This window comes from Herpailurus yagouaroundi, unplaced genomic scaffold (assembly GCF_014898765.1).
Source record: "Herpailurus yagouaroundi ecotype Mexico unplaced genomic scaffold, PumYag 187, whole genome shotgun sequence".
Lineage (NCBI taxonomy): Eukaryota > Metazoa > Chordata > Mammalia > Carnivora > Felidae > Herpailurus > Herpailurus yagouaroundi.
The window spans coordinates 3,906,795-3,928,004 of NW_024412418.1; the positions used below are offsets into that span (position 1 = coordinate 3,906,795).

Sequence of the window (21,210 nt, forward strand, 5' to 3'; positions counted from 1 at the left end):
CCTTTAAAAAATACAGTTTAGATACTACTAATTTTTAGGTTACCCAGACTGTAAAAAAATTCAAACCATGTTTTCCAGGTCCGTAGAGAATTGTTTCTGCTGCATTGACCCCTTCAGTCACACTCTTGGTCCTCTAAAACAGTAAAAAACAGCTTTAAGGTGCACATTATTCTGTCTGCTGCAGGGATTTTGTAAAGGACACTGGGTTTGACATTAATCAGTGGCCCTGTAGACCTAGTCTCTTCAGGACTTAGTGCCAGGAGAAATTTTGCTTGCTCTGAAGATCCAATACATTTTCTTCTTGTGAACCTCGAGAATCATGTGACTGATGACTTTCCCCATTTTTGCTTTGGCAACCAGGAAGCTCAGTGCCAAATTTATAGTTTATTTAGTGACTGCATAGAACCTAAGTGACCGTCATTCTAATATAGCTGTTTGCTTTTTGCTCTCAGAACTGGCCTTCTCTAATTTATATATATTTTGGTCTAGGTTATTATTGCATGCACACACACACACATCACATACACATGCACATTTCTTACATGGTATGAGGAAGGGAGTTTGGATAAATGAAGAAGGAACCTAATGCACATTAAACTGTCAGTTGTTCACATCTTTCTGTATTTACTTCCAATTTTAGCCTTGCACACACTTATTTCTGCATACTTAAATTCAAATGGTCACAGACACAAGATCAGAACAGGGAACAAAGTTAGAGGTTGTTTTTTTTAAGGGCACCTGCCTCCTTATCGCTGTATGCTTCTGGAATTCCTACTCCTTGCCAGCTGGCAGTTCTCCTGTCTGTGTTCAAACACCTCCATTAAAGGTAGACTTCCAATGTGATTCATTTCTGGAAAGTCCTGATTGGTTGAGCCTTCTCACTTCACATTTGATCCTACCCTGATGGGCCACACAGTAAATATTAATTCTTCATCTATAGCTGGTAGCATTTGAAGTAAGCTATTATATCCCCCAGAACATTTTCTTTTGACCAGGTACTTCAAATATTCTGCAGATGATGAAGCCATGAGTCCTCTCGTTGATTGCTCTGGTCACTCTCTTCCAAACACAAATCTTATCCTGCTTATTTTCTTTTTAAAGTAAGTTTTAAAAAATATCTATCTATCTATCTATCTATCTATCTATTTATTTATTTATTTTGAGAGAGAGCGTGTGTGTGCATGCACAAGCAGGGGAGGGGCAGAGAGAGAGAGGGAGAGAGAATCCTAAGCAGGGTCCACACTCAGCACAGAGCCCACCATGGGGCTTGATCTCATGAACTGTGAGATTATGACCTGAGCTGAAGTCAAGAGTCAGATGCTTAACTCAGGCACCCCTACAGTAAGTTTAAGAGAACCAACCTCAAAGCTCTCAAAGCATCCTTGCCCCTCATCCTAAGTAGGTATTAGCTTTCTGTGGAGTCAGATTGTAACTGACTCACGACGGACTTCTTGCTAGCCAGAGTCCCTAAACCCTTTCTGCACATGCCAGAGTTAAGTTATTTTTTCTCCAACCTGTTTTTGGGCAATTAGTCTTTTTGAATGTAAGTGAAAGGTCTTCCATTGCCCTCATCAATTTTCATGTTGGTATGTATAAACCATACCTTAGAACTTGGCAAAATTATTCTAGATTTTTGTCCCATCAGCCAAGACATTTGCTCCCCTTCTTGGCTTTTCGCCATTCACAGATTTGATGGTCTGACCTTTATATCACCGCTTGATGCAGGGATAAAAATCTTACGGTGAGCAAAGCCAGGAGCCCTGGTGTGTGTTAGCAGGGACCTTCTTCTAGGCTAACACTGTTCTATTTTTAAGATAGTATTCTGTCTGCACCATTATTTGCCATTAATCTTCAAACTATCATCCAAAATAAAATTTAGTAACCATCTACCGAGGACAAATTATGTGTCAGGCATTGTACTAAAAGTTCTTACATTATTTGAATTTGTTCTTTGCTGAATCTCAGAGACAAAAATGTCAGATAGAACAAGGCCAAGACCCTCATGCCTGACTCATGGTTTGCTGGTTTGTGTGGAACCTTGAAAAAAATTAGGTTCTAATGCTGTTGACAATAGACTTAGTATTTAATACTCAATGCAAACTGACACTAAAATGAAATTGGTTGGGGATGCCAAAAAAAGTGAACTCTTGACTTAAGCCTTCAGATATCAGGTTGAGCTGAAAACAAGAGTGGGATTAAAGATGATATGAATTGCTAGAAATAAAGCCAGAGAGATCATCTTAAGAAGGCTTGACGTATTAGAGATTTTACATATTTTTTTCATCTTTGGGAAAAGAATTCTCTTCATGACATGCAAGCTGATTTACCAACTCAGTCTTTTGAAAAACTTTAGAGACAGAAATGCATTATCTACACAAATAGAGGATCGCCTTTAAGTTCTCTCTGGCTACTCAGCCAGTTTCTGAGGGAGCTGGAATCGGACATTCGTTCTTTTCTCTAACAATGAAGCCCTCATTTCTCCATCTTGCCTGAGAAGCTAATGTGATTGGTTTTGAAAATGCCTTGTTGGAGTCCCAAGGCACCACTTTGTGTTTCATTTTTTTCTTAGGTAACATGAGGTCACACAGACATTTCCAGAATCAGCGGAGTCTGGGAGTTCACCATTGTCTCTCTTTATGAAGTATTCCATCTGAGTTAATCGACCACTGTTTATTTAGCCATTCCCCTATTGTTGGCCATTTGGGTTCTTTCCAATTGCTAATTATTACAAATGGGCTTTGAGGACTGGTAAGTGCTAGACAGACGTAGGGCTCGCTCATTATTCTTTTGTTATCACACTCCCAGGATGCAGGCATTTTTCTGTCTTCCTGACCTTCTTCTTCTTAATGGCATTCTTATAAAAGCACCAAAGATCTGAGAACACATGCTTTATTGAATCATCCAAGGCTGCACTATTAATTTCTTTGTCTCTTCAAGTTCAATACAGAAGTCTAAAAATTGTAGGTCTGCGTCTGCACTTCTTCACGGAGTTGCTAATCAAATCCTAGAGTTTTCCATCCCACCTTTGTTATGCTTCACTGTCAAGTAAATTCATTTCAGTTCCCCAACTCATCCCTCATTTTTTAAAAGTAAAAAGCAAGGATAAGTATAAATTAAGTGGGTTAATATTCTAAATGAAATATTTGCCCAGGAAACCAAAATATGAACATATACATATTGAATGAAGATTTACTTTCAAAGATCTCATATGGAATACATATTTATTGCACAAAAGTTGGAAGAATATTTAAAAGTAAGTAAAAGGGAACAAAAAGGTTACATCCCGTTTTCTCAGAGCCCCCACTACTAAGATCTTGGTGGATTCCCTTCTAGTTTTCTTTTTCTCTGCAGAATTTTTTCTTTGCAGAGCTGTTTTGAAGTTTTCAAAGTTTAATTCATTTGAAAGTATCTTTAGGCTGTGTGAAGGTGGAGAGACCATGGGATGGGGTCAGGACCCCTTAGGTGGGGTCATTTCTCAGGGCCAGTCCCGCACTGATCTCATTTTACCTGAGTGACCTTGGGCGAGTCCTATAAACCCCTGATTCTCAAAATAGGGTGTCTCCCTGAATCCTAATCTCTCCGGAAGGCTGTTATGAAGTTACATTCTTGTATGGCACAAGGGACTTAATGAATCACAAACAGAAGTGAGAACTGCTGCCGTATCCTGTCTGGTAGATTTCTTTCTAAGTCAAAACGGGTGTGGGGTTTGGGCTGGGTCATCCAGGGTAGGAGTTCTTATCACAGGGCTCCCCTGGATGGGGGGTGAACTTCAGGTTTCTGAGAATCCTGGGAACTTGGCTGTAGGTTTTCATCTTTCCCGTGTATGCATTTTGTGGACAGACTGTCTATATAGCTTTAAATTTTATAGATTTATCAGAGAGCTCCTTACTCAGCAAGATATCTGAGCCTTCCTTCATTGATCTAAGATCTCTTCCAGAAATCCCTCTGTCATGGTCCTCTGATGGCTGCGAGAAGTACCATGCTGTCCCCGTGAACATCCTCCTTCTTCCACTGTGGCCAGAAAAGGCACGAGACTCTCCTCTTTCATTAGTTATGTGGCCTCAGGCCAGTTGCACAGCCCCTTGAGACAATTTCCCTCCAGCAGAACTTAGTAGTAGCATATTTTATTTCCTGCCTGCTTTACAGGCACTGCTGTAAGCACTTTTGACCAACTATCTCATTTCAGTCCACACGACGATCCTGTGAAAGAGGCACTCTTATTACCCCTCTTTTAAGAATGAGCAGGCAGGCACAGAGAAGTCAACTAACTTGCCCATGATCACACAGCTAATAGATGGCGCAGTTGTGACTCAAAACCCCACTGGCTGCTTCTAAATCTATGCTAAGCGCAGCAGTCCCCCTTATCGGCAGGGGATACGTTCTAGGATCTCCACTGGATGCCTGAGACCTCAGATAATACTTCATCCTATATATACTCTGTTTTTCCTGCACTTACTCATGTATGATAAGGTTTGATTTGTAAACAAGGCACAGTAAGAGATGAACAGTAATCAAATAATAAAATAACACAATTAAAATAACATCTGCATATTGCTATGAGAATAGGGTCTCTAAAAATATCTTCCTTTTACAGTACTCATCCTTCTTCTTGCGATGATATTGGATGATAAAATGCCTACGTGATGAGATGAAGGGAGGTGACTGGTGTAGACGTTCTGACCCAGCGTTAGGTACTACTGACCTTTGGATGATGTGTCAGAGGGATCATCTACTGCACGATCGCGGCTGACCACGGATAACTGAAACCGTGGGAAGCCAGGCAGCGGTTAAGGGGGGGCACTGTAGTGAGTACTGAGAGCATTAGGACTAATATCTCTTCTAATAATGCAATCAGTAATGAATGATACTAATTAACACTAACAGAACTCGCACTATCACTGCTAATACCACCATCTACAGCAGACTAGAATGGAACTGCAAGCGGGCCCCAGCTGGGGGACCCTGACCAAGGGGACTCCTCCATTCTTCTGGGAACCTCTGGGAATTTCCACTTCTTCATTGTCCCCTGGGGATGGGAAATGCCGCCTGCCTCCCAGGGCCGCTGGCTCCCGGGCAGAGCACAACCTGCCACATAGTATTACCGGATAGATGTTTTTGTTGTGGTAAAATATGTATAACATAGAATGTGCCATTTTAACCCTATATAAATGCACGGTTCCGTGGCATTAAATCATTCACATTGTAGTATATCTGCTACATAGGTTTTGCTTGTATTTTCTTCACTGTGTAGAGTACTCAGCCCAGAATCTGGCCCCTTGCAAGTATTCAACCTTCAGCTCGCCCCTCCCCCTCCCGGGCCCCTCCCCTCCCTCAGCCTTTGACAAGTGTCCCATGCCCAAGAGATTTCAGTTCGCATTCTCCGGTGCGGTGTGAGGCAGGATGACAGGTCTCTCCAAGTGATCGTGGGCACATGACTCCATAGCTCTCCGCCTCAGTTTCCTTCTCTGTAAAATGGGGATGAGAGCAGCACCTACCAAAGAGGCTGTCACCTGAGCGAGGCTCTCGGCACAGCTCTAGCCCTGGCAAGCACTCAGTAAAAGCCGGAGACGACTTTCATTACTTGGGGACCGCATCCTTCCTGGGAAGAGCACGCTGGCAGGGGTGCAGAGGAAGTGGAGGCTGGCGCTGGCCCCAGAGGGCTGCTCGCCCTTGCTCCCTCCAGGCCGCCTGACGGAAGGCGCTCAGGGGAACAAGTGGCAGTGGGCGCTCAGGGAAACAAGTGACTGGGCGCTCAGGGGAACAAGTGGCAGAGTTGTGAGGAGGAGGAGGGAGGCCTTCGGGGCCCACGGAGCGCTTTGTTCCATAAAAAGCTTCGACTCGGGCTGTCATAGTGGCCTCAGATTTCTGTGTCTCTTCAGCTTCTATTTTGAGTGCGGAATTGGCGTGGGAATGCTTTCCTTGATTTCAAGCCCTAAGTAGTTGTTGGGGAACAGCTGTTTTGAAAGACCATCTTTGAGGCACTGAGATGCTGCTACAAAACAAAGAAAGGCTCCCCTGTTCCATTTGCCTGATTTTACTTTTGTCCAGGTCTTCACTCCTGCCGTTGCTTCTTCCCGAACCCTCTTTTTCTACCCCGACTCCTGCACTTGGGCTCCCGTCGAAATCCCCCTCGTTGCCTCGCTGCCACTTCTCCAGTGGAACTTTCTCTGGTTCCCGCAAAGTATCTCGCTGGGTGGGCTTGGCCCTGCCCTCTGACCTGGGTGTTGGTTGGTTCTGAAGCAGTCCCCACCTGGATCGCGGGTTCTGGAAGACTCCAGGGCCTTGTTTGAGTCATGACCCCTCCGTGCTGCCATTGAGCAGGAAACTAGTCAACCTTTCTTTTTGTCGGCTCAACATCCAGACGGTCTACTCGTTCGGTTGGTGGAGGGAATCCTGAGGGGGTCGGTGGAAGGTTCCCACCTCTTGCACAGAAGCCAGAAGAGGGACAAGACATCCGTGCTCCTTGGCCTCTGTCTGGCGGAACACAGGGAAGCCCTTGGCCGGGGTTAGCATTGCTCACTCGGGTGCAAGGCTGATTCTCCAGCTTTCTGAGCTAGCAGAGACCCCAGAAAATTCATTTCTGTTTAAGTTAATGAACCTCGTTTCCGTGGTTCATCGCCAGTAATTCTTACTAGTATAGTGCCGCGAACAGAATGAAAACTTCAGGGATGTTGATAAACTTCAGGTGGCTGAAATCAATCCCACGCGATGATCATCCGTCGTTTCTGCCTCCTCCACATCCTGGCACCCCTTCTGACGCTAGCAGCCTGAGTTTCCATCTCCAAACCACTGTCTCCATTCTGGGTCCACGCGGTCCAAGGGGAGCTGACTCCAGCCATGGCTGCAGGGTGGGTAAGTCTGGCCAAAGCACCGCACCCTCTGGCTGCCGTGATTGGCTCAGAGATGGGCATGTGACCTCCTCCAGGCCAATAGATTCCGTCCCAGGACTTCTGCCAGAATGACTCAGAAGAGGCGTGTCTCTTTGCCGAGCCCCTAGGCTGGTGGCTTAGAAGACTGGAGTTCTCAGGGAGCGCCAGGAGGGTGAGTCGCCACGAGGGCTCTTGAGGCTGAGTCCAGGTGAACGCAAAGCTGAGAGATAAAGAGGAAGAAGTTCCTGATGACATTGGTTAAGGACCTGGATGGAATAGCATCTGAGCTGTAATAATAACAGCTGACATGTCTTAGATACTAGGTACCAGGCACTGGCGTCAGCATTTCACAAGTTGTCAACATTTTCACAGGCTGCCATAACCCAGCACTATGAACTGGGCGGTTGAAAACAACACGAATGTGTTGTCTCATAATTCTGGAGACTGAAGAGTCAGATTCAAGGTGTTGGCAGGGCCATGCTCTTGACTACAGGCTGAATTAGGCCCCCACCCCCAATTTATATGTGAATCTTTAACCCTCAGGAGAAAGGGCATATAGGGAAGTAGTTATGGGTAAATAAGATCATAGAGTTGGCCATTGGTTTGATAGTATTACTGTCCTTATAAGAAGAGACACAAGAGAGTCTCTAGCTCTCTCTCTGCCACGTGAGAAGTTGGTCCCCTGCAAGCCAGGAAGAGAACTCGCACCAGAAACTGACCCTGCTGGACCCTGATCTGGAACTTCCAGCCTCCAATCTGCCAGAAAACGAATTTCTGTTGTTCTAGCTGCCCAGTCCACGGTATTTGACTCCGGCAGCCCAAGCGGACTGATACGCGCCCTGTGACCTGAAGGAGAGATTCCTTCCTTGCCTCTTACAGGTTCTGGTAGCTCCAGGTGTTCCTTGTCTGGCAGCTGTGGCACATCCTGCCTCCAAGAACCCATGGTGCTCTCCTCCTGTGTCTGTGTCCCCGCGTCCCTTTTCCCCTTCTAGAAGGATAGCAGTCACATTGGATAAAGGGCCCACTCTACTCCGGTATGACCTCATCTTAATCGATCACATTTGCGAAGATCCTGTTTCCAAATAAGGTCACATTCTCAGGTACTGAGGGTGAGCCCTTCAGTATATCTTTTTTGGGCGGCATAATTCAACCCATAACACATGTGTTGATTTACCCAATCCCCACAACGAATCAATGAAGTAGGCATGAATTTATCATCGTGGCCTCACCCACATGAGCGAAGTAAGGCCCAGAGAAGTTAGGTTAACACGCTGAAGGTCCTATGGTGAGTAAGGGTTTGAGCAGAGATCTTGCATCAGTCAAAGTGGTGGCAAAGCCTGCACATTTAGCTACTTCACAGTTTAGACCCGAGACATGATCCAGTCGATTCCCTAATTTGCTTAGGCCGGTTTGAATTGGGTTTCGGTGCCTTGTAATGATTCCTTCTTCCTAGCATTGGTCTCATCCTTTCCTGTGTCTAAGCTCTTACAGACATCTCAGCCTCAGGACTTCACTCAGACCTGCCCCTTTGGGGTCTATTTCAGGTTCTGCAATTACTTCTTCCTCTTTCTTCCCCCTCCTTCCTCCCCATCAATACTCTGTGCATCAGATGCTAGCTCTCAGCTGGGTCAGAAGGAAGCCAAGGGAGTAAATCAATACAGAGTGAGGTGTGATTTATAGATTGTAATTTTCCTAGAGGCTTTTAGCTTTTAGATGCAAGTTGTTAACCCATTGCCTATCTGGAAGTTCAGATCTTAAGATAAAAAGATGGAGACCTTCAGGTCAAAGGGAGTGAACTTTAGGGGCTGATGCTCTCTTTATTCCTTTAACAATTCCAAACAGATGCCATGTGTGGGAGTTTAGTGTGAGGGTCCTCCTCTTAGGGTATAGTTATTGATCTCTTTTGCAGAGTGGGGATGTGTATGTACCTTCGATCTTGTACATATGAAGATCGTTGCTTTAGTCGATTCAAGATTTTCTCTTTTTTCAGGTGACGTCTCTTCCCCTTGGGATTGCCTTTACCTCGTATCAGTCTTTTAACCTTTCCTATAATTCAAACATAATTCAAATGTCTTATGCATAGAGGATACATGTTTTCCCTGACAGGTATCATTCCAGTGATCAGCACACACAAAAAATCAGAGTTAGATGTTTTTTTGTTGGAAATCTCAGCTTCTGGGAACAAGGGGTGAGTCTGAATTTTACCCCCTCTTAACTTCTTAACCATCTTAGCTAAAGCTGGTCTGGCATACTAGGTAAGGACACATGGAATCAGAGGGACTTGGATTGGAATTTCTACTGTGGTATTTATTTGTCTATGGCCTGTGGGAAGATGAGCTGACTTAGCTCCTAGTCATAACGTGGACATTATACCATGTTGCAGAGTTGCTGCAAGGATTAAATGATATACTGATTACCAAGCTCTTAGTTCAACACATAATACATTTCAAAATGGTATTATTTTCTTATTTTTATCTTACACCCATCTCTCAACAAAATAGACTGCCTTGCATACAGTTTAGCGCTCAGCAAATGTGGAAATTCTATCAGTTTAATATAACATTCCCAGGCCAGTCAGGACACTGAATTTCTAGATAATGGTGCCCTGAAGGGGAGAGCTATATCAAGTTCAATTTCCACGAATGGATTTTCGTTTCGTGGTGGCCTTGTGAATTGAAATAAGGCCTGGTCTTCTCTGTGGGTGTAGTACTTATAGCAGGGTTGGTAATGGCTGTCTTGGTGTATATAAAGTCACTTTGCTCCCTGGAATTGTTAATTGCAACTTGGAATTTAGGGAGCTGTTTATGTGCTTCTTTATTCATAGGGCAGCAACTCTTCTTCTGTCTGTTTGGATCGACTAAATTAAAGATGAATAATAAGTCCTAGCAGGAGCACCGGGAAAACTTATTTCATAGGATTATAAATATTTTATGAGAATTCAGGAAGAATGGGAATCTTGGGCAGCCTCTTCCAAACAGGCATGGAGAGTTTTCTATCCTGGCTCGGGAAGGATAGACGCCCATCTTGAAAACATGGGCGTCCTGAGAAGAGGCTTGCGTTCTAGCTGTGACACTTACTAGTTGTCACATTTGTAATTGGGAGAAATTACTAAAGTTACTGGAAACTCAGGTTCCATATTCATTCATTCATTCATTCATTCCTTCAAAGTTACTGTGCACTAAATACTGTTCTAGGCTCCAGATAGATGGTAATAAGGGAAACAGGCAAGAATCTCTGTCTTCATCAAGCTCATAGTTTAATTCAAAACAAATATACATAGTAAATTATAGTAATTTTCCTCCTCTGAAGGAGGAAAATAAAAGGTGAGGACAGGAGTAAGGGAATGTGTGTATATGAGGGTGAATTTTAGGTGAGGTATACAGGACAAGCCTCAGTGAGAAGCCAACATTTGAGTAAAGACCTGGAGGAAGTGAGGGAGTGAGGACGACCAATATCTGGGAGACTTGCAGGCAGAGGGAATACAGCCAGGGTAAGGATCCAGGAGCAGAGGCAAGTTTGGCATTTTGGAAAAGTTGCAAGAGGTCAGGATGGCTGGAATGGAGTGAGGGACACGGGGTGGTTGGTGCTGGGGTTAAAGAGGTGATAGGGTCAGCCTTGTAGCCCTGGAGCATGTGGTAAAGAGCTTGGCTTAGGACCCATTGGAGGGTCTTAAGCAGAGAGAGGGAGACAAGATCTGACTTGTTTTAGCATGCTCCTCTGGCTCCTGTGTGGGGAATAGCTTGTAGGAGGATACATACAGAAGCAGGGAGATAAGTTAGGCAATTATTACAAAGATACAGAAGGAGAGGTGATTGTAGCTTGGCTGAAATCAGGGTCATAGCAGAGGAAATGGTGGGAAGCAATAGAATTCAGGATATATATTGAAGATATAGGCAAAAGAAGAAACTGTATCTGAGAGGATGTTCTGACATATTGAATGTGGGGAAAGATAAGAATTAAAGATGACCCCAGTGTGTTTTATCTGAGAAACTGGAAACATGGATCCACTGTTAAATGAGATCAGAAATGGTTCAGGAGGAACAGGTTGTAGGGGGACTATCTGGGGATTTGCAACATTTATGTTAAATTTGAAATATCCATTAGATACTCCAGTAGAGGTGTAGAGTAATTGTTGAGTATAATTACTCAAAAGGGGGAGAGATCTGGGTTAGACATATGAGTTTAGAAGTCATGGGCATCGATGGTATTAAATGGTATTAAAGCTACGAATGCGTATGGATAAAAATAGAGATTCAAGGACTGATCCCTAGGACTCTCTTTCACTTAGAGGTCAAGGACATATGGAGGAACCAGTGAAGCAGGTTGAACAGCTAGGGAGGTCAGAGAAAAACCAGGCAACTGGAGGCCAAGTGAAGAAAGTGTTTGAGGTATAAGAGAATCACCAACTGTGTTAAGTGCTAATGAAAGGTGAGGTAAGCTCAGGACTGAGGATTGAGCATTGCAATTAGCCACATGAAGTTACTGGTGATCTTGAGAAAAGCAGTTGTGACAAAAACTTGTTTGGAGTAGATTTAAGTGAGAATTGGAAGAAAAAATTTAGACATAGTGAGTTTAGACAACTCTTTTGGTGAGTTTTGCTGTAAAGAGAAGAAAAGGGATGGACCAGTAAGGATTTTGGGTGTGTGTGTGTTATATTAATATTGGGAGAAATAGCAGCACATTTGGATGCTGATAGGAATGGTCCAGGAGAAAGGGGGAAGCTGAAGCTGTAAAAGAGGAAGGAGAAAATGCCAACAACGATGTTCATGACTAGGCAAGAAGAGATGGGATTTGGTGTGCAAATAGAGAGGTTAGCTTTAAATAGGAGCGTGAGCGTGGGAGGGATGGTAGGAGTAGATGGACAGAGAATCAGGCAGGCGGGAAAGATTTGGTCAAGAAAAATTGCAGAAGTTCTTTTTAATTTTCTGTGAAATAACCGGATTCTCTAGCTATGAGGAAGGTTGGGGCAGTCATGTTAGAGGTTGGAGGAGAGAAGAGATGGGATGAAACAGTTGGCTAAGAGAGCGGATGGACTGAGGACACGCAGTGTGGTTGCCAGATAGCAGCAGGGGCTTTGGGACGGTGAGAGGATAGAGTGGGACCAGCCAACATGGTAGCCTGTGTTTCTGTTAGTTGAATGGGTAACAGTGCAGAGGTTCCAGCGGGTTGGATTAGAGCTATGCTTTAACCAAGTGAATATGACAAAGCAAGAGAGGGACAAAGGTGTTGAAAGTGTGTTCCCAGAGGATTGCAATGGTGATTGACCATGGAAGGTAAGCTAAAGAAGGAAGGACATGAGGCATGAGACATAGTGAAAAAGTGGTAGGATAGAGTGACTTAGAATAATTTATGATTAATACCTATTTTGGCAATTATTCTATTGTTGCCTGTGTACCCCACAAGACTGTATGTTTCATGAGGACAATTACCGTGTCTGTCTCTTGCCAAACATTGTACCCTGGGCTTGGATCAGTGATTGACTCAAAAAAGCATTCAGTAATATTAATTGAGTACATGAATGAATAGTAGCTTCTATTTATTGAATGGTTATAGGCACTTTGTAAACATTTATCCCTCCAAGTAACCCTATGATGTGGTTATTATTATATCCCCTTTTGTAAATAAGAAAATTAGCTCAGAATGACTATGGACTTTCCAAATCTCTAGCTGGCTGGAATCCAGATCCATTTGTCTGCAAAGTCTACAACCCTATTAGCAGTGTCTGAGTGCCTGCTATGTCCTTCTACAGTTAAAAATGCTTTCTCCTCTGGTAAGGAGCCAGCCATGGCCTCCCGACCTTGAGATTTGATCCCTCCCATCCTGCCCTTCGTGATGTCCCTTCTTCCCCCTCCAGCACTACTCATGATTTTAATATTGATTCTTCAGGACTGTTGTGAAGATCCCATTAACTTATGATGTAAATGGATGTAAAAGTCCTTTTCAGATTTTTAATCTTTTGTATTAAGTAAAGAAACCACTTTGATTAGGATTTGTTCTTTACCACTTCAGGCTGCTTATTCCTTTAATCCCTCCATATCTCATCTTCCATTTCTTCCCATTACCTCTTCTCCCTTTGCCACATGTTAACATCCACCCATTCTTTCCAGTTTAGAATGCGGGTGTAGCTTCTCCATAAAGATCCTAGGCCAGAGAAAGAAAGGCAGAGTATGGGTTACATTGTCTTGGCCAGGGGGAAAATGATTTGAAGTTAAAAAAGTCATGGGAATTCCTAGAGCAGCACCATATACATTCCATTTGAAGATGATGGGATGTTATCTCCCATTGCAAGAGACAGTCTTTCCCAAGTGCAGGAAATGCTCTGACGTGGGAGGCTGATATTGGCAACTTTCCCCCTCTGAGGCTCAGTGCTCCTGGATCTGCCAGAAGGGGGCGCTCTCACCATCTGCACCTTCTGTGCCTTTGCTTCTTTGTAGTGTGTGTGGTTTAGGGCTGCTCAGGATTTTTCTGGAGGCTTGATCCGCAGGACCTTCTAGGAGGGTTGTGCAGCTGCATTCTGCACAAGGATGCCCTGCTGAGGGCATTCGTGGTGCCGACATCCAGCTTCCACTCTTGCTTGCTGACCTGTGCGCTCTGTTACTACCGAGTTTGTCCAGGGCAAGCACCAGTTTATAACTCATAAGTGGGCCAGGTAGGCTAGTGCAGACCTGAAGCATCCTTTCCTGATGGCCCAGGTGGGCCTGTGTTCGTCTTCACAATTAAACTTGTGTGTCTGAGCATGTGTATGCACTGCTCATAACTTTACCTTTGAGAATTCAGATCAAATGATGTGATGCCTTGTGATCTGACCCTTCCAGAATTTCAGATGCAATATTCGCTGGCAAATTTCCACATCTTTTGCTCCCCCACTCCCATGCCCAGCCGATGATGCGTCACCACCGCTGGGTGTTGATGATCTTGTTTTCTTTCTCTTTAAATTGTTATTTATGCGTTTATATTTTCTTCTCGACACTCCCATTCAGTATATTTCATGAGAATTTTTGATTTTTTGTATGTGATTTTGCAAAATTTAAGTGGTCATTTTGTATGCAAGTCTTGGTATTTCAGCAATTGTATAGCGTTAGGAATCTCATTCTTACTTTCTTTCCCTCAGCGTGATGTTTCTCAGGTAGGGATCTTTTTAATTTTTCAGCGGCTTTGCCTCCCTCCACCGTTCTTTTTGGCTTTCCTGTTTATATGGCTTATTAAAATAAGGTACAGTTGCCATGTTCCCTTCTTTGGGAAGACTCTCTCCTTCTTCCAATGTTAGGCTCCCTCTTCTGGACTCCCACAGTATTTCAAGTCTTCTGTTGCTGTGATTATGATTTCATTTTGTAATTAAAAGAATCTATTTATCTGTTTGTGCTGAGATCCTCCAAGGAGCAAACCACATACATTTATGCAATTCTAGCCCCTAACAAAGCTCTCGGAACAACAAATATGTGTTGGATGGATGAATAATAATGATAATCGCTAACATTTATTGAGTGTGAACGTGTTAGACACTGTTCTGAGGGATTTACATCTATTGAACTCATTCTACTCTCACAAGAGCCCTATGAATTAGGGACTATTATTATCTTGATTTAACAGAGAGACAAAAATGAGACATGGAATGTTCAAATAACTTTGAAATTCATGTAACTTATGAAATTCAAATACGCCCTACAGCTAGTAAATGGTGGAGCTGGGATTCTAACCAAGAGAGTTTGGTCCAAATTCCAGGGTCCTAACTATCATCTACACCAGCCTGTAGACTGTGCAGGACTTGTGGTTCCTGGTCCAATATGCCAGTGCGTGTTCATGCCACAGTGCAGGCTCCACCTTTGTTATTCCCGTTCATTACTAGGTGTCTGTTAGGTATTGCCATGTGTCATGTTATCTCACTCAATCACACAAGAACTTGTAGGTGGGTGTCATTATCCCCACTTTTATAGACGAGGGGCTCCAAAGAATATGGTACCTTGTCGATGATCCCATAATTAGTGGCAGAGCCAGGATTTGAATCCTGGTGACACTGACTTTAAGTTCCGTGCTCTTTCCATGATATCACATGATTATCATAGAGAGCACCCTGGGTCTTAGATCCTTGCTACTTGTGGGAAACTGATGGGCACTTGGTGGAAAGGTACAGGCTCTTCCAGCTTTGATGTGATCTGAGGAATGTTCTCCAATAGTCTGTGACTTCCTCCATGGGGTTGCCATTGAGGGCTTGGAGTCTCTTTTCAAGAACCCAAGTCTCTAGTTCCCATGACCTCTAAAATGTGAGCTCTGACGTCAGGGACTCATCTTTTTTGTAACTTCAGTGCTTAGAACATCTCATACAGTAGGGTTCAGTAAATATTTGCTGAAGAAATGCCAGATCTAACAATTCCTTCTCCCTCCTTAAGCTAATTTAGGTGATATTTTCTGTTGCTTACAATCAGAGGAGTCCAAACTAATAACCCCCATGGTAGGTTTTATTAATCAGTTATGACACTTTCTGTAGCTTAATCTACAAAAGGATTTTGAATCCTTTCCAATATGGTGCTCCAGGCAGACATTATGAATTGTTAGAATTAGCAGGTGAGATGGAACTCATTTAGAATCTATACTCATTTTCCATTTACTGTGAAACAGATTAATGCAAAATTGGCAGCTTCTAACAACATATATTTATTATCTCACAGCTTCTGTGGGTTAGGAGTCTGGGCACGCTGGGCTTATCTGGGCTCTCTGCTCAAGGTCCCACAAAGTTGCAATCAAAATGTTGGCTGTTCCTTCCTGGAGCTCAGGTGTTCTTTCACACTCACGTAGTTGTTGGCCAGATTCATTTCTTTGCAGCCACAGGACTGAGGTCCCCATTTTTTTGCAGGCTGTCAGAGGGAGGTCACTCTCAGCTCTCAAGGACCCACAGAGATCCTCTGTGTGCCAGTCTTGCTCACTACACAGCAACTCTCTTCTTCCAGGTGTGCAGGAAAACATTTTCAAGAAAGACTCAGTCTCTCTTTTCTTTTTTTTTTTTTTAATTTTTTTTAACGTTTTATTTATTTTTGAGACAGTGAGAGACAGAGCATGAACAGGGGAGAGTCAGAGAGAGGGAGACACAGAATCTGAAACAGGCTCCAGGCTCCGAGCTGTCAGCACAGAGCCCGACGTGGGGGTCGAACTCATGGACCGAGAGATCATGACCTGAGCCGAAGTCGGCCGCTTAACCGACTGAGCCACCCAGGCGCCCCTCAGTCTCTCTTTTCAAGAAAGATTAAGTCAGATAATCCCCCTTTTGATTAACTGAAAAATCAACTAATTTGGGACCTTAATTACATCTTTAAAAATATTTTTCCTTAGAATATAACTTACTGATGGGAGCGAGAGCCCTTACATATATAGATCCCACCTGTATTCACGAGGACTGTGTTATACAGAGTGTGTACGCTGGGTGATGGGAATCTTGGGAGGCTATCCTAGAATTACTCCGACTTCAGCATCCCTGATCCAGCCCAAATTCTTTCCTGTACAGGTGAAAAAACCGAGGCCTAGAGAAGGAAGTCACTTGCCCACGCACATGTGGGTCTAGAGGCCCAGCTGAAGTTAACATTCTAGTTCTTCAGCTTTCTACTCCAGTGCCCTCGAGGTCATTGTCAAACTACTGCTGAACCTGTTTATCCAGGTCTGTACAGTCTCTGACCTTGTAGCAACAACTTCTGTGTTTTAGTCATTTTTGTCTTTCCCTTCGCCCCAACTCCCCTTGCCCTAACAAACAGATACACAAAAAATGTTTGTGTTGATTTGACTAAAAGTCCATTGGAATTCGAAGGATGAAGTGAATTGTATAATGTCTAACACCAAACCAATGAAGGATTCAGACACAGAGAGAAACCTTAGAGGACTTTGATGGAATATTAATAGAGTCCCAATGATGTCCCAGGGACAATAATATCTCTTCTTCTAGCAGCAGCTGTGACCTTTCAAAGTTAAGAGTCACCATGGGGACTCTTCCTAAGGGCTGGACCCCCTGCTTTTTGGCAAATGAAGCCACTTACCTGTGATGGTTATGCTGGGGCTTGGGAAGAACATGATGAGTAGGTGAAAAGGTTGTTAAAAATGTCAGCTGATGACCCCAAATGATCTCTTGGGAGTCAGTGGGGTTTATAAGCTTTCACTCACCAGCTGTTTTAGGGTATTTGTATGGACTTTGTTCCTCTTCTCATAGTCCAGACTTCTTAATATAAAATGCAAATTCATCTTAACTAAGGTGCCTGCAAACAGAATCCCGTGGGAGCTATACATATAATATACAAAACATATATATGTTAGAAATATAAATGTTAAAATATAAAAGTGTTTTATCACAACTTCCCAGAGACCACATTTTAAAAATGAATTTTATTAAAAAAATTTATTTTTAAACACTTGTTTGTTTTTGAGAGAGAGAGACAGAGAGACAGAGAGACAGAGAGAGAGAGAGAGAGAGAGAGAGAACGAACAAGCGGGGGAGGAGTAGAGAGAGAGGGAGACACAGAATCCGAAGCAGGCTCCAGGCTCTGAGTTGTCAGCACAGAGCCTGACATGGGGTTCGAACCCATGAACTGTGAGATCATGACGTGAGCCGAAGTTGGACGCTTAACCAACTAAGCCACCCAGGCGCCCCAGGACTACCTTTTTTTTTTTTTTTTTTTTTAATTTATTTTTTATTTTTTATTTTTTATTTTTCAACGTTTATTTATTTTTTTGGGACAGAGAGAGACAGAGCATGAACGGGGGAGGGGCAGAGAGAGAGGGAGACACAGAATCGGAAACAGGCTCCAGGCTCTGAGCCATCAGCCCAGAGCCTGACGCGGGGCTCGAACTCACGGACCGCGAGATCGTGACCTGGCTGAAGTCGGACGCTTAACCGACTGCGCCCCCCAGGCGCCCCCCAGGACTACCTTTTTAATGAGAAAAAACCTTTCTGAGATATGGATACCTATACAATTTCTTGGAAAGAGCGCATTTCATGGAAATTATCAAATTGTTTAGACCAGCAATTGCCTGAAAAATAGTGGACTTTTAAAGCATGGCAAATGTCCAGAAGTGATTTGTAGAGTAAGAGACAGATATAGGGCAAGAAGGAAAAGGTGTTTTTTTTTTTTTTTTTTTTGTACAAGATTCTGAAAGGCATCTTTGATTACTTTTATTATATGAGTTTTCTATTGTTGTATAACAAATTACCCCAAAACTTAGTGGTTTAAAATAAAGGACAGTTATTATCCTATCAGTTCTTCAAGTCTAGAATCCAGATGTGGCTTAGCTGAGGGTTTCTGGCTCAGGGTCTTACTGGTGTTAGCCAGATCTGTGATCTTATTTCAAGGCTCTATGGAGGAAGATCCTCTTTGAAGCTCACTCAGGTGGCTGTTGGCAAATGAGCCATCAGCTCTTGAGGGCTGTTGACCAGAGACATCAGTTCTCTCCTTAGGGCAATTCCTTCATGTTCTCTCTGAGCCACACAAGACAATGTGTCACTGTCAAAGCACGACCTCATAATTCACAATGTCTCCATGCTTGCTTCAGGGAAATGACCTTAGAGGTAACTCAGAGCTCCTATGTCAAAGAGGAATTACAAATGCTTGTATAAAAAGTTCTTTAATATGTTTGTTGCCCTCTACATTATATAAATATCAAAGTCTGAAATCTTGGCTTCCCCAAGTCTGGTTTTCCTAATTATTGTACTGCTAGCTGTATGTGAAGGCAGCTAAGTTCATGGATAGTTTCAGAAAGGCCCTATGTCCCACCCACTTGATTAAAAACAAAATACTCAAATTTCCATTCTTGTAATAAATCTGTTATGTTAAAGCACAAGTTTTAGAAGGCTTCTGTCAAAATGCAAATAACAATCCCATATCTTTCATTACCCAGAAAAGCAGTTGATGTCAGGCCGGCTGATGACAGGAGACAGAGCAGAACCCAGAGAGGGCAGGACCAGCTGAAGCATCACAGTGTAAGGGATGCATGGGTATCTGGGCACCTGAGGGCAGAAAAGGAGGATGCCACTGTAAGAATCCTACAAAATTAGAACTGGAGAGGCTTAAGAGTTTAAGATCACATATTTATTTATTTATTTATTTATTTATTTATTTATTTATTTGGTAGGCAAGGAACCTGTATGGAGGAGAACTACATTGGTATGTATGACATGACAGGCTGGTCGTGGAGTAGCAGCTGGAACCTGGGTCGCCTGAAGATGAGATAAGACCAGCTTCCACTGTGATGGTAGCAGAATCAACACCAGTGCTCAAGTCGAAGTGACATTCCTGGATCCTTCTCAGAATCAAGCTCTCTCTGCTCTCTGCCCTTTGCCCACACCTTTACCTGGCCCATCTTAATCAACGTTGTATTAAAATGATGTGCATAGGAATCTCGCTTTCCCCAATTAAGTGGACATCTATCACTTGTGGTCTAGTGTTTAATATCTCTTATTTTAGTAAATTTCCCCCGGCAGGCCATTCTTCCCACTAGTTTTGTGGTCGGGAAGGATTAGCTCCACCTCCAGAGTCTTCGGCATGAGCTGATTATCCCTCCCCTCTGCAATTGTTTCAAAGAGGGGCACACAATCTAAGCTGAGCCAGTAAGCTCTGAGGAGATATTTTCTGTAATTCCTGGAAAGAAATGCCTTCTGTCCACCACTGGTTTCAATCATGTGTGGCTGCTATAGACATTTTTTATCAGGAGGGAGACCAGCTAGAGACTGAGGACAACCCAGGAAGGAGGCAGAGCTAAATGATGCAAAGAAATTAAGTCTGGATGTTGTTATTTGAGTCTGTGTATCAAAATGAAACTGAAGCCAGTTCAATCCTTGGACAATAACCTAGAGTGATTTATTCAGGTCTTTCTCTGAAAAACAAATAAACAAAAAATGAATGCTCACCTAACATCTGCAAAACTAAATATGCTGATGAGCTCCCTCCAAGAATGATAGACTCTTGCAAAGGCAAATTTCATTCTTCAAACCAGATGGCAGAAACTTACTTACCACTCTAAAAATGGTAGCTCTTTTGAGCTTAAGAAAATCTTAAAACAGAGCCTCCAGGAGGGATTATATAAGGAGAGTTTTCATAGGATATTTGACTATATTTTCTCAAAGAATCTTCCTAACAAACATTTTTGACAGGTTATTACAGCTCCCAGATTACAAATGAAAACATGGAGACCCTGTGAAATTTAGAGCTATGGACTAGAGACAAAAGCTCCAGACAGTAATGGCCCGGGGCCTTTCCCCAGTGTAGACTGTGATTTGGCTGCATTAGTTAGACTGACTCTGGCTTTCCCTGTTGTTATGAATAGTTGTTACGAAAACATAGACTCCAGAAGCTCTTATGTCTGGCTCAGTCTGAGAACTTCACATGGTAAAAAGGTAAGATAAAAATGTTTTCATAATGAATTTACTCAACTCTTGCAGACAGACAGCTAGCCGGGTGACCTGTTTGCAGATGGTTCATTTTAGCCTCTAGAATCATCTCTCCAAGCACTCAGGACTCTTCCTGATGGACACTTTCAGGAATTAAACTCTAAGTTCCTTATTAAAGGCCCTTTGTTCCCTGTGTTTGGATATGGTTGAACCATATCCTCATTGGTTCAACGCTCTTGGCATCGTAAGCTAAGTTCTGGACTGGTTATGGCAGTAATACTAGACTATAACTGCCTGAAGGGAGATGCCATGTCTGGCTCCCTCATTTTTATGCCCTCACTCAGCTCAAAATATGACACCAAACATGCATCCCACTTGTTTAAGAAATGAATTTCTGAAAATTGATTCAGGAATGTCAAACAAGATTGAAAACTGAGTTGAGTTGATCAAGTAAGATTTATGTAATATAATAAGAGACACCAGAGTTGAAAGAGAGTGTTGAGAATTGGAGATGCAATGGATTGTAATGGAAAGAAAACAGAAGAATAAAAAAAACCCCATAAATATACATCTTCATTTGTGATTCCCTAGCTAAGGGATTTGGAAAGCCATTGAATCATCCTGGATATTGTTTTCTGTGTCTACAAAAGGGGCTAACGACATAGAGTGGATTCACAGAGTCGTTATGTCAGATAAAATGGCATATGTAAAAGTATTTTGCATATTTCTGGACACTGTATATAGTTCTGGTGCGGAAATTAAGGAAAGGAAATGGCAACCCAAATGTGAGTTGAAAGAGAACAATTGATTTAGAAACTAAGCAAATAGAGGGCTCTTCCTCAATCAACCAACTTTCATTTATTGAGGAATCTGGTACATTCACCAGTTGATGTCAAGTTAAGGAACATGCATCTCTGAAAACTTTCCATGTTTTGCTGGGCTGGGCCACAGTGTCCCCTCCACTGACAACAAGAGTAGTAG

General features: G+C 43.0%; 1 long non-coding RNA gene across 1 annotated transcript; it reads left to right on the forward strand.

Annotated features, from left to right (window-relative positions):
- The first annotated feature begins 939 nt into the window (after nt 1-939).
- On the forward strand, nt 940-19,753 carry LOC121043421 (uncharacterized). The gene is made up of 2 exons (XR_005796825.1): nt 940-1,100; nt 18,975-19,753. It is a non-coding gene; the product is annotated as an uncharacterized LOC121043421 (long non-coding RNA).
- Nucleotides 19,754-21,210: the final 1,457 nt, after the last annotated feature.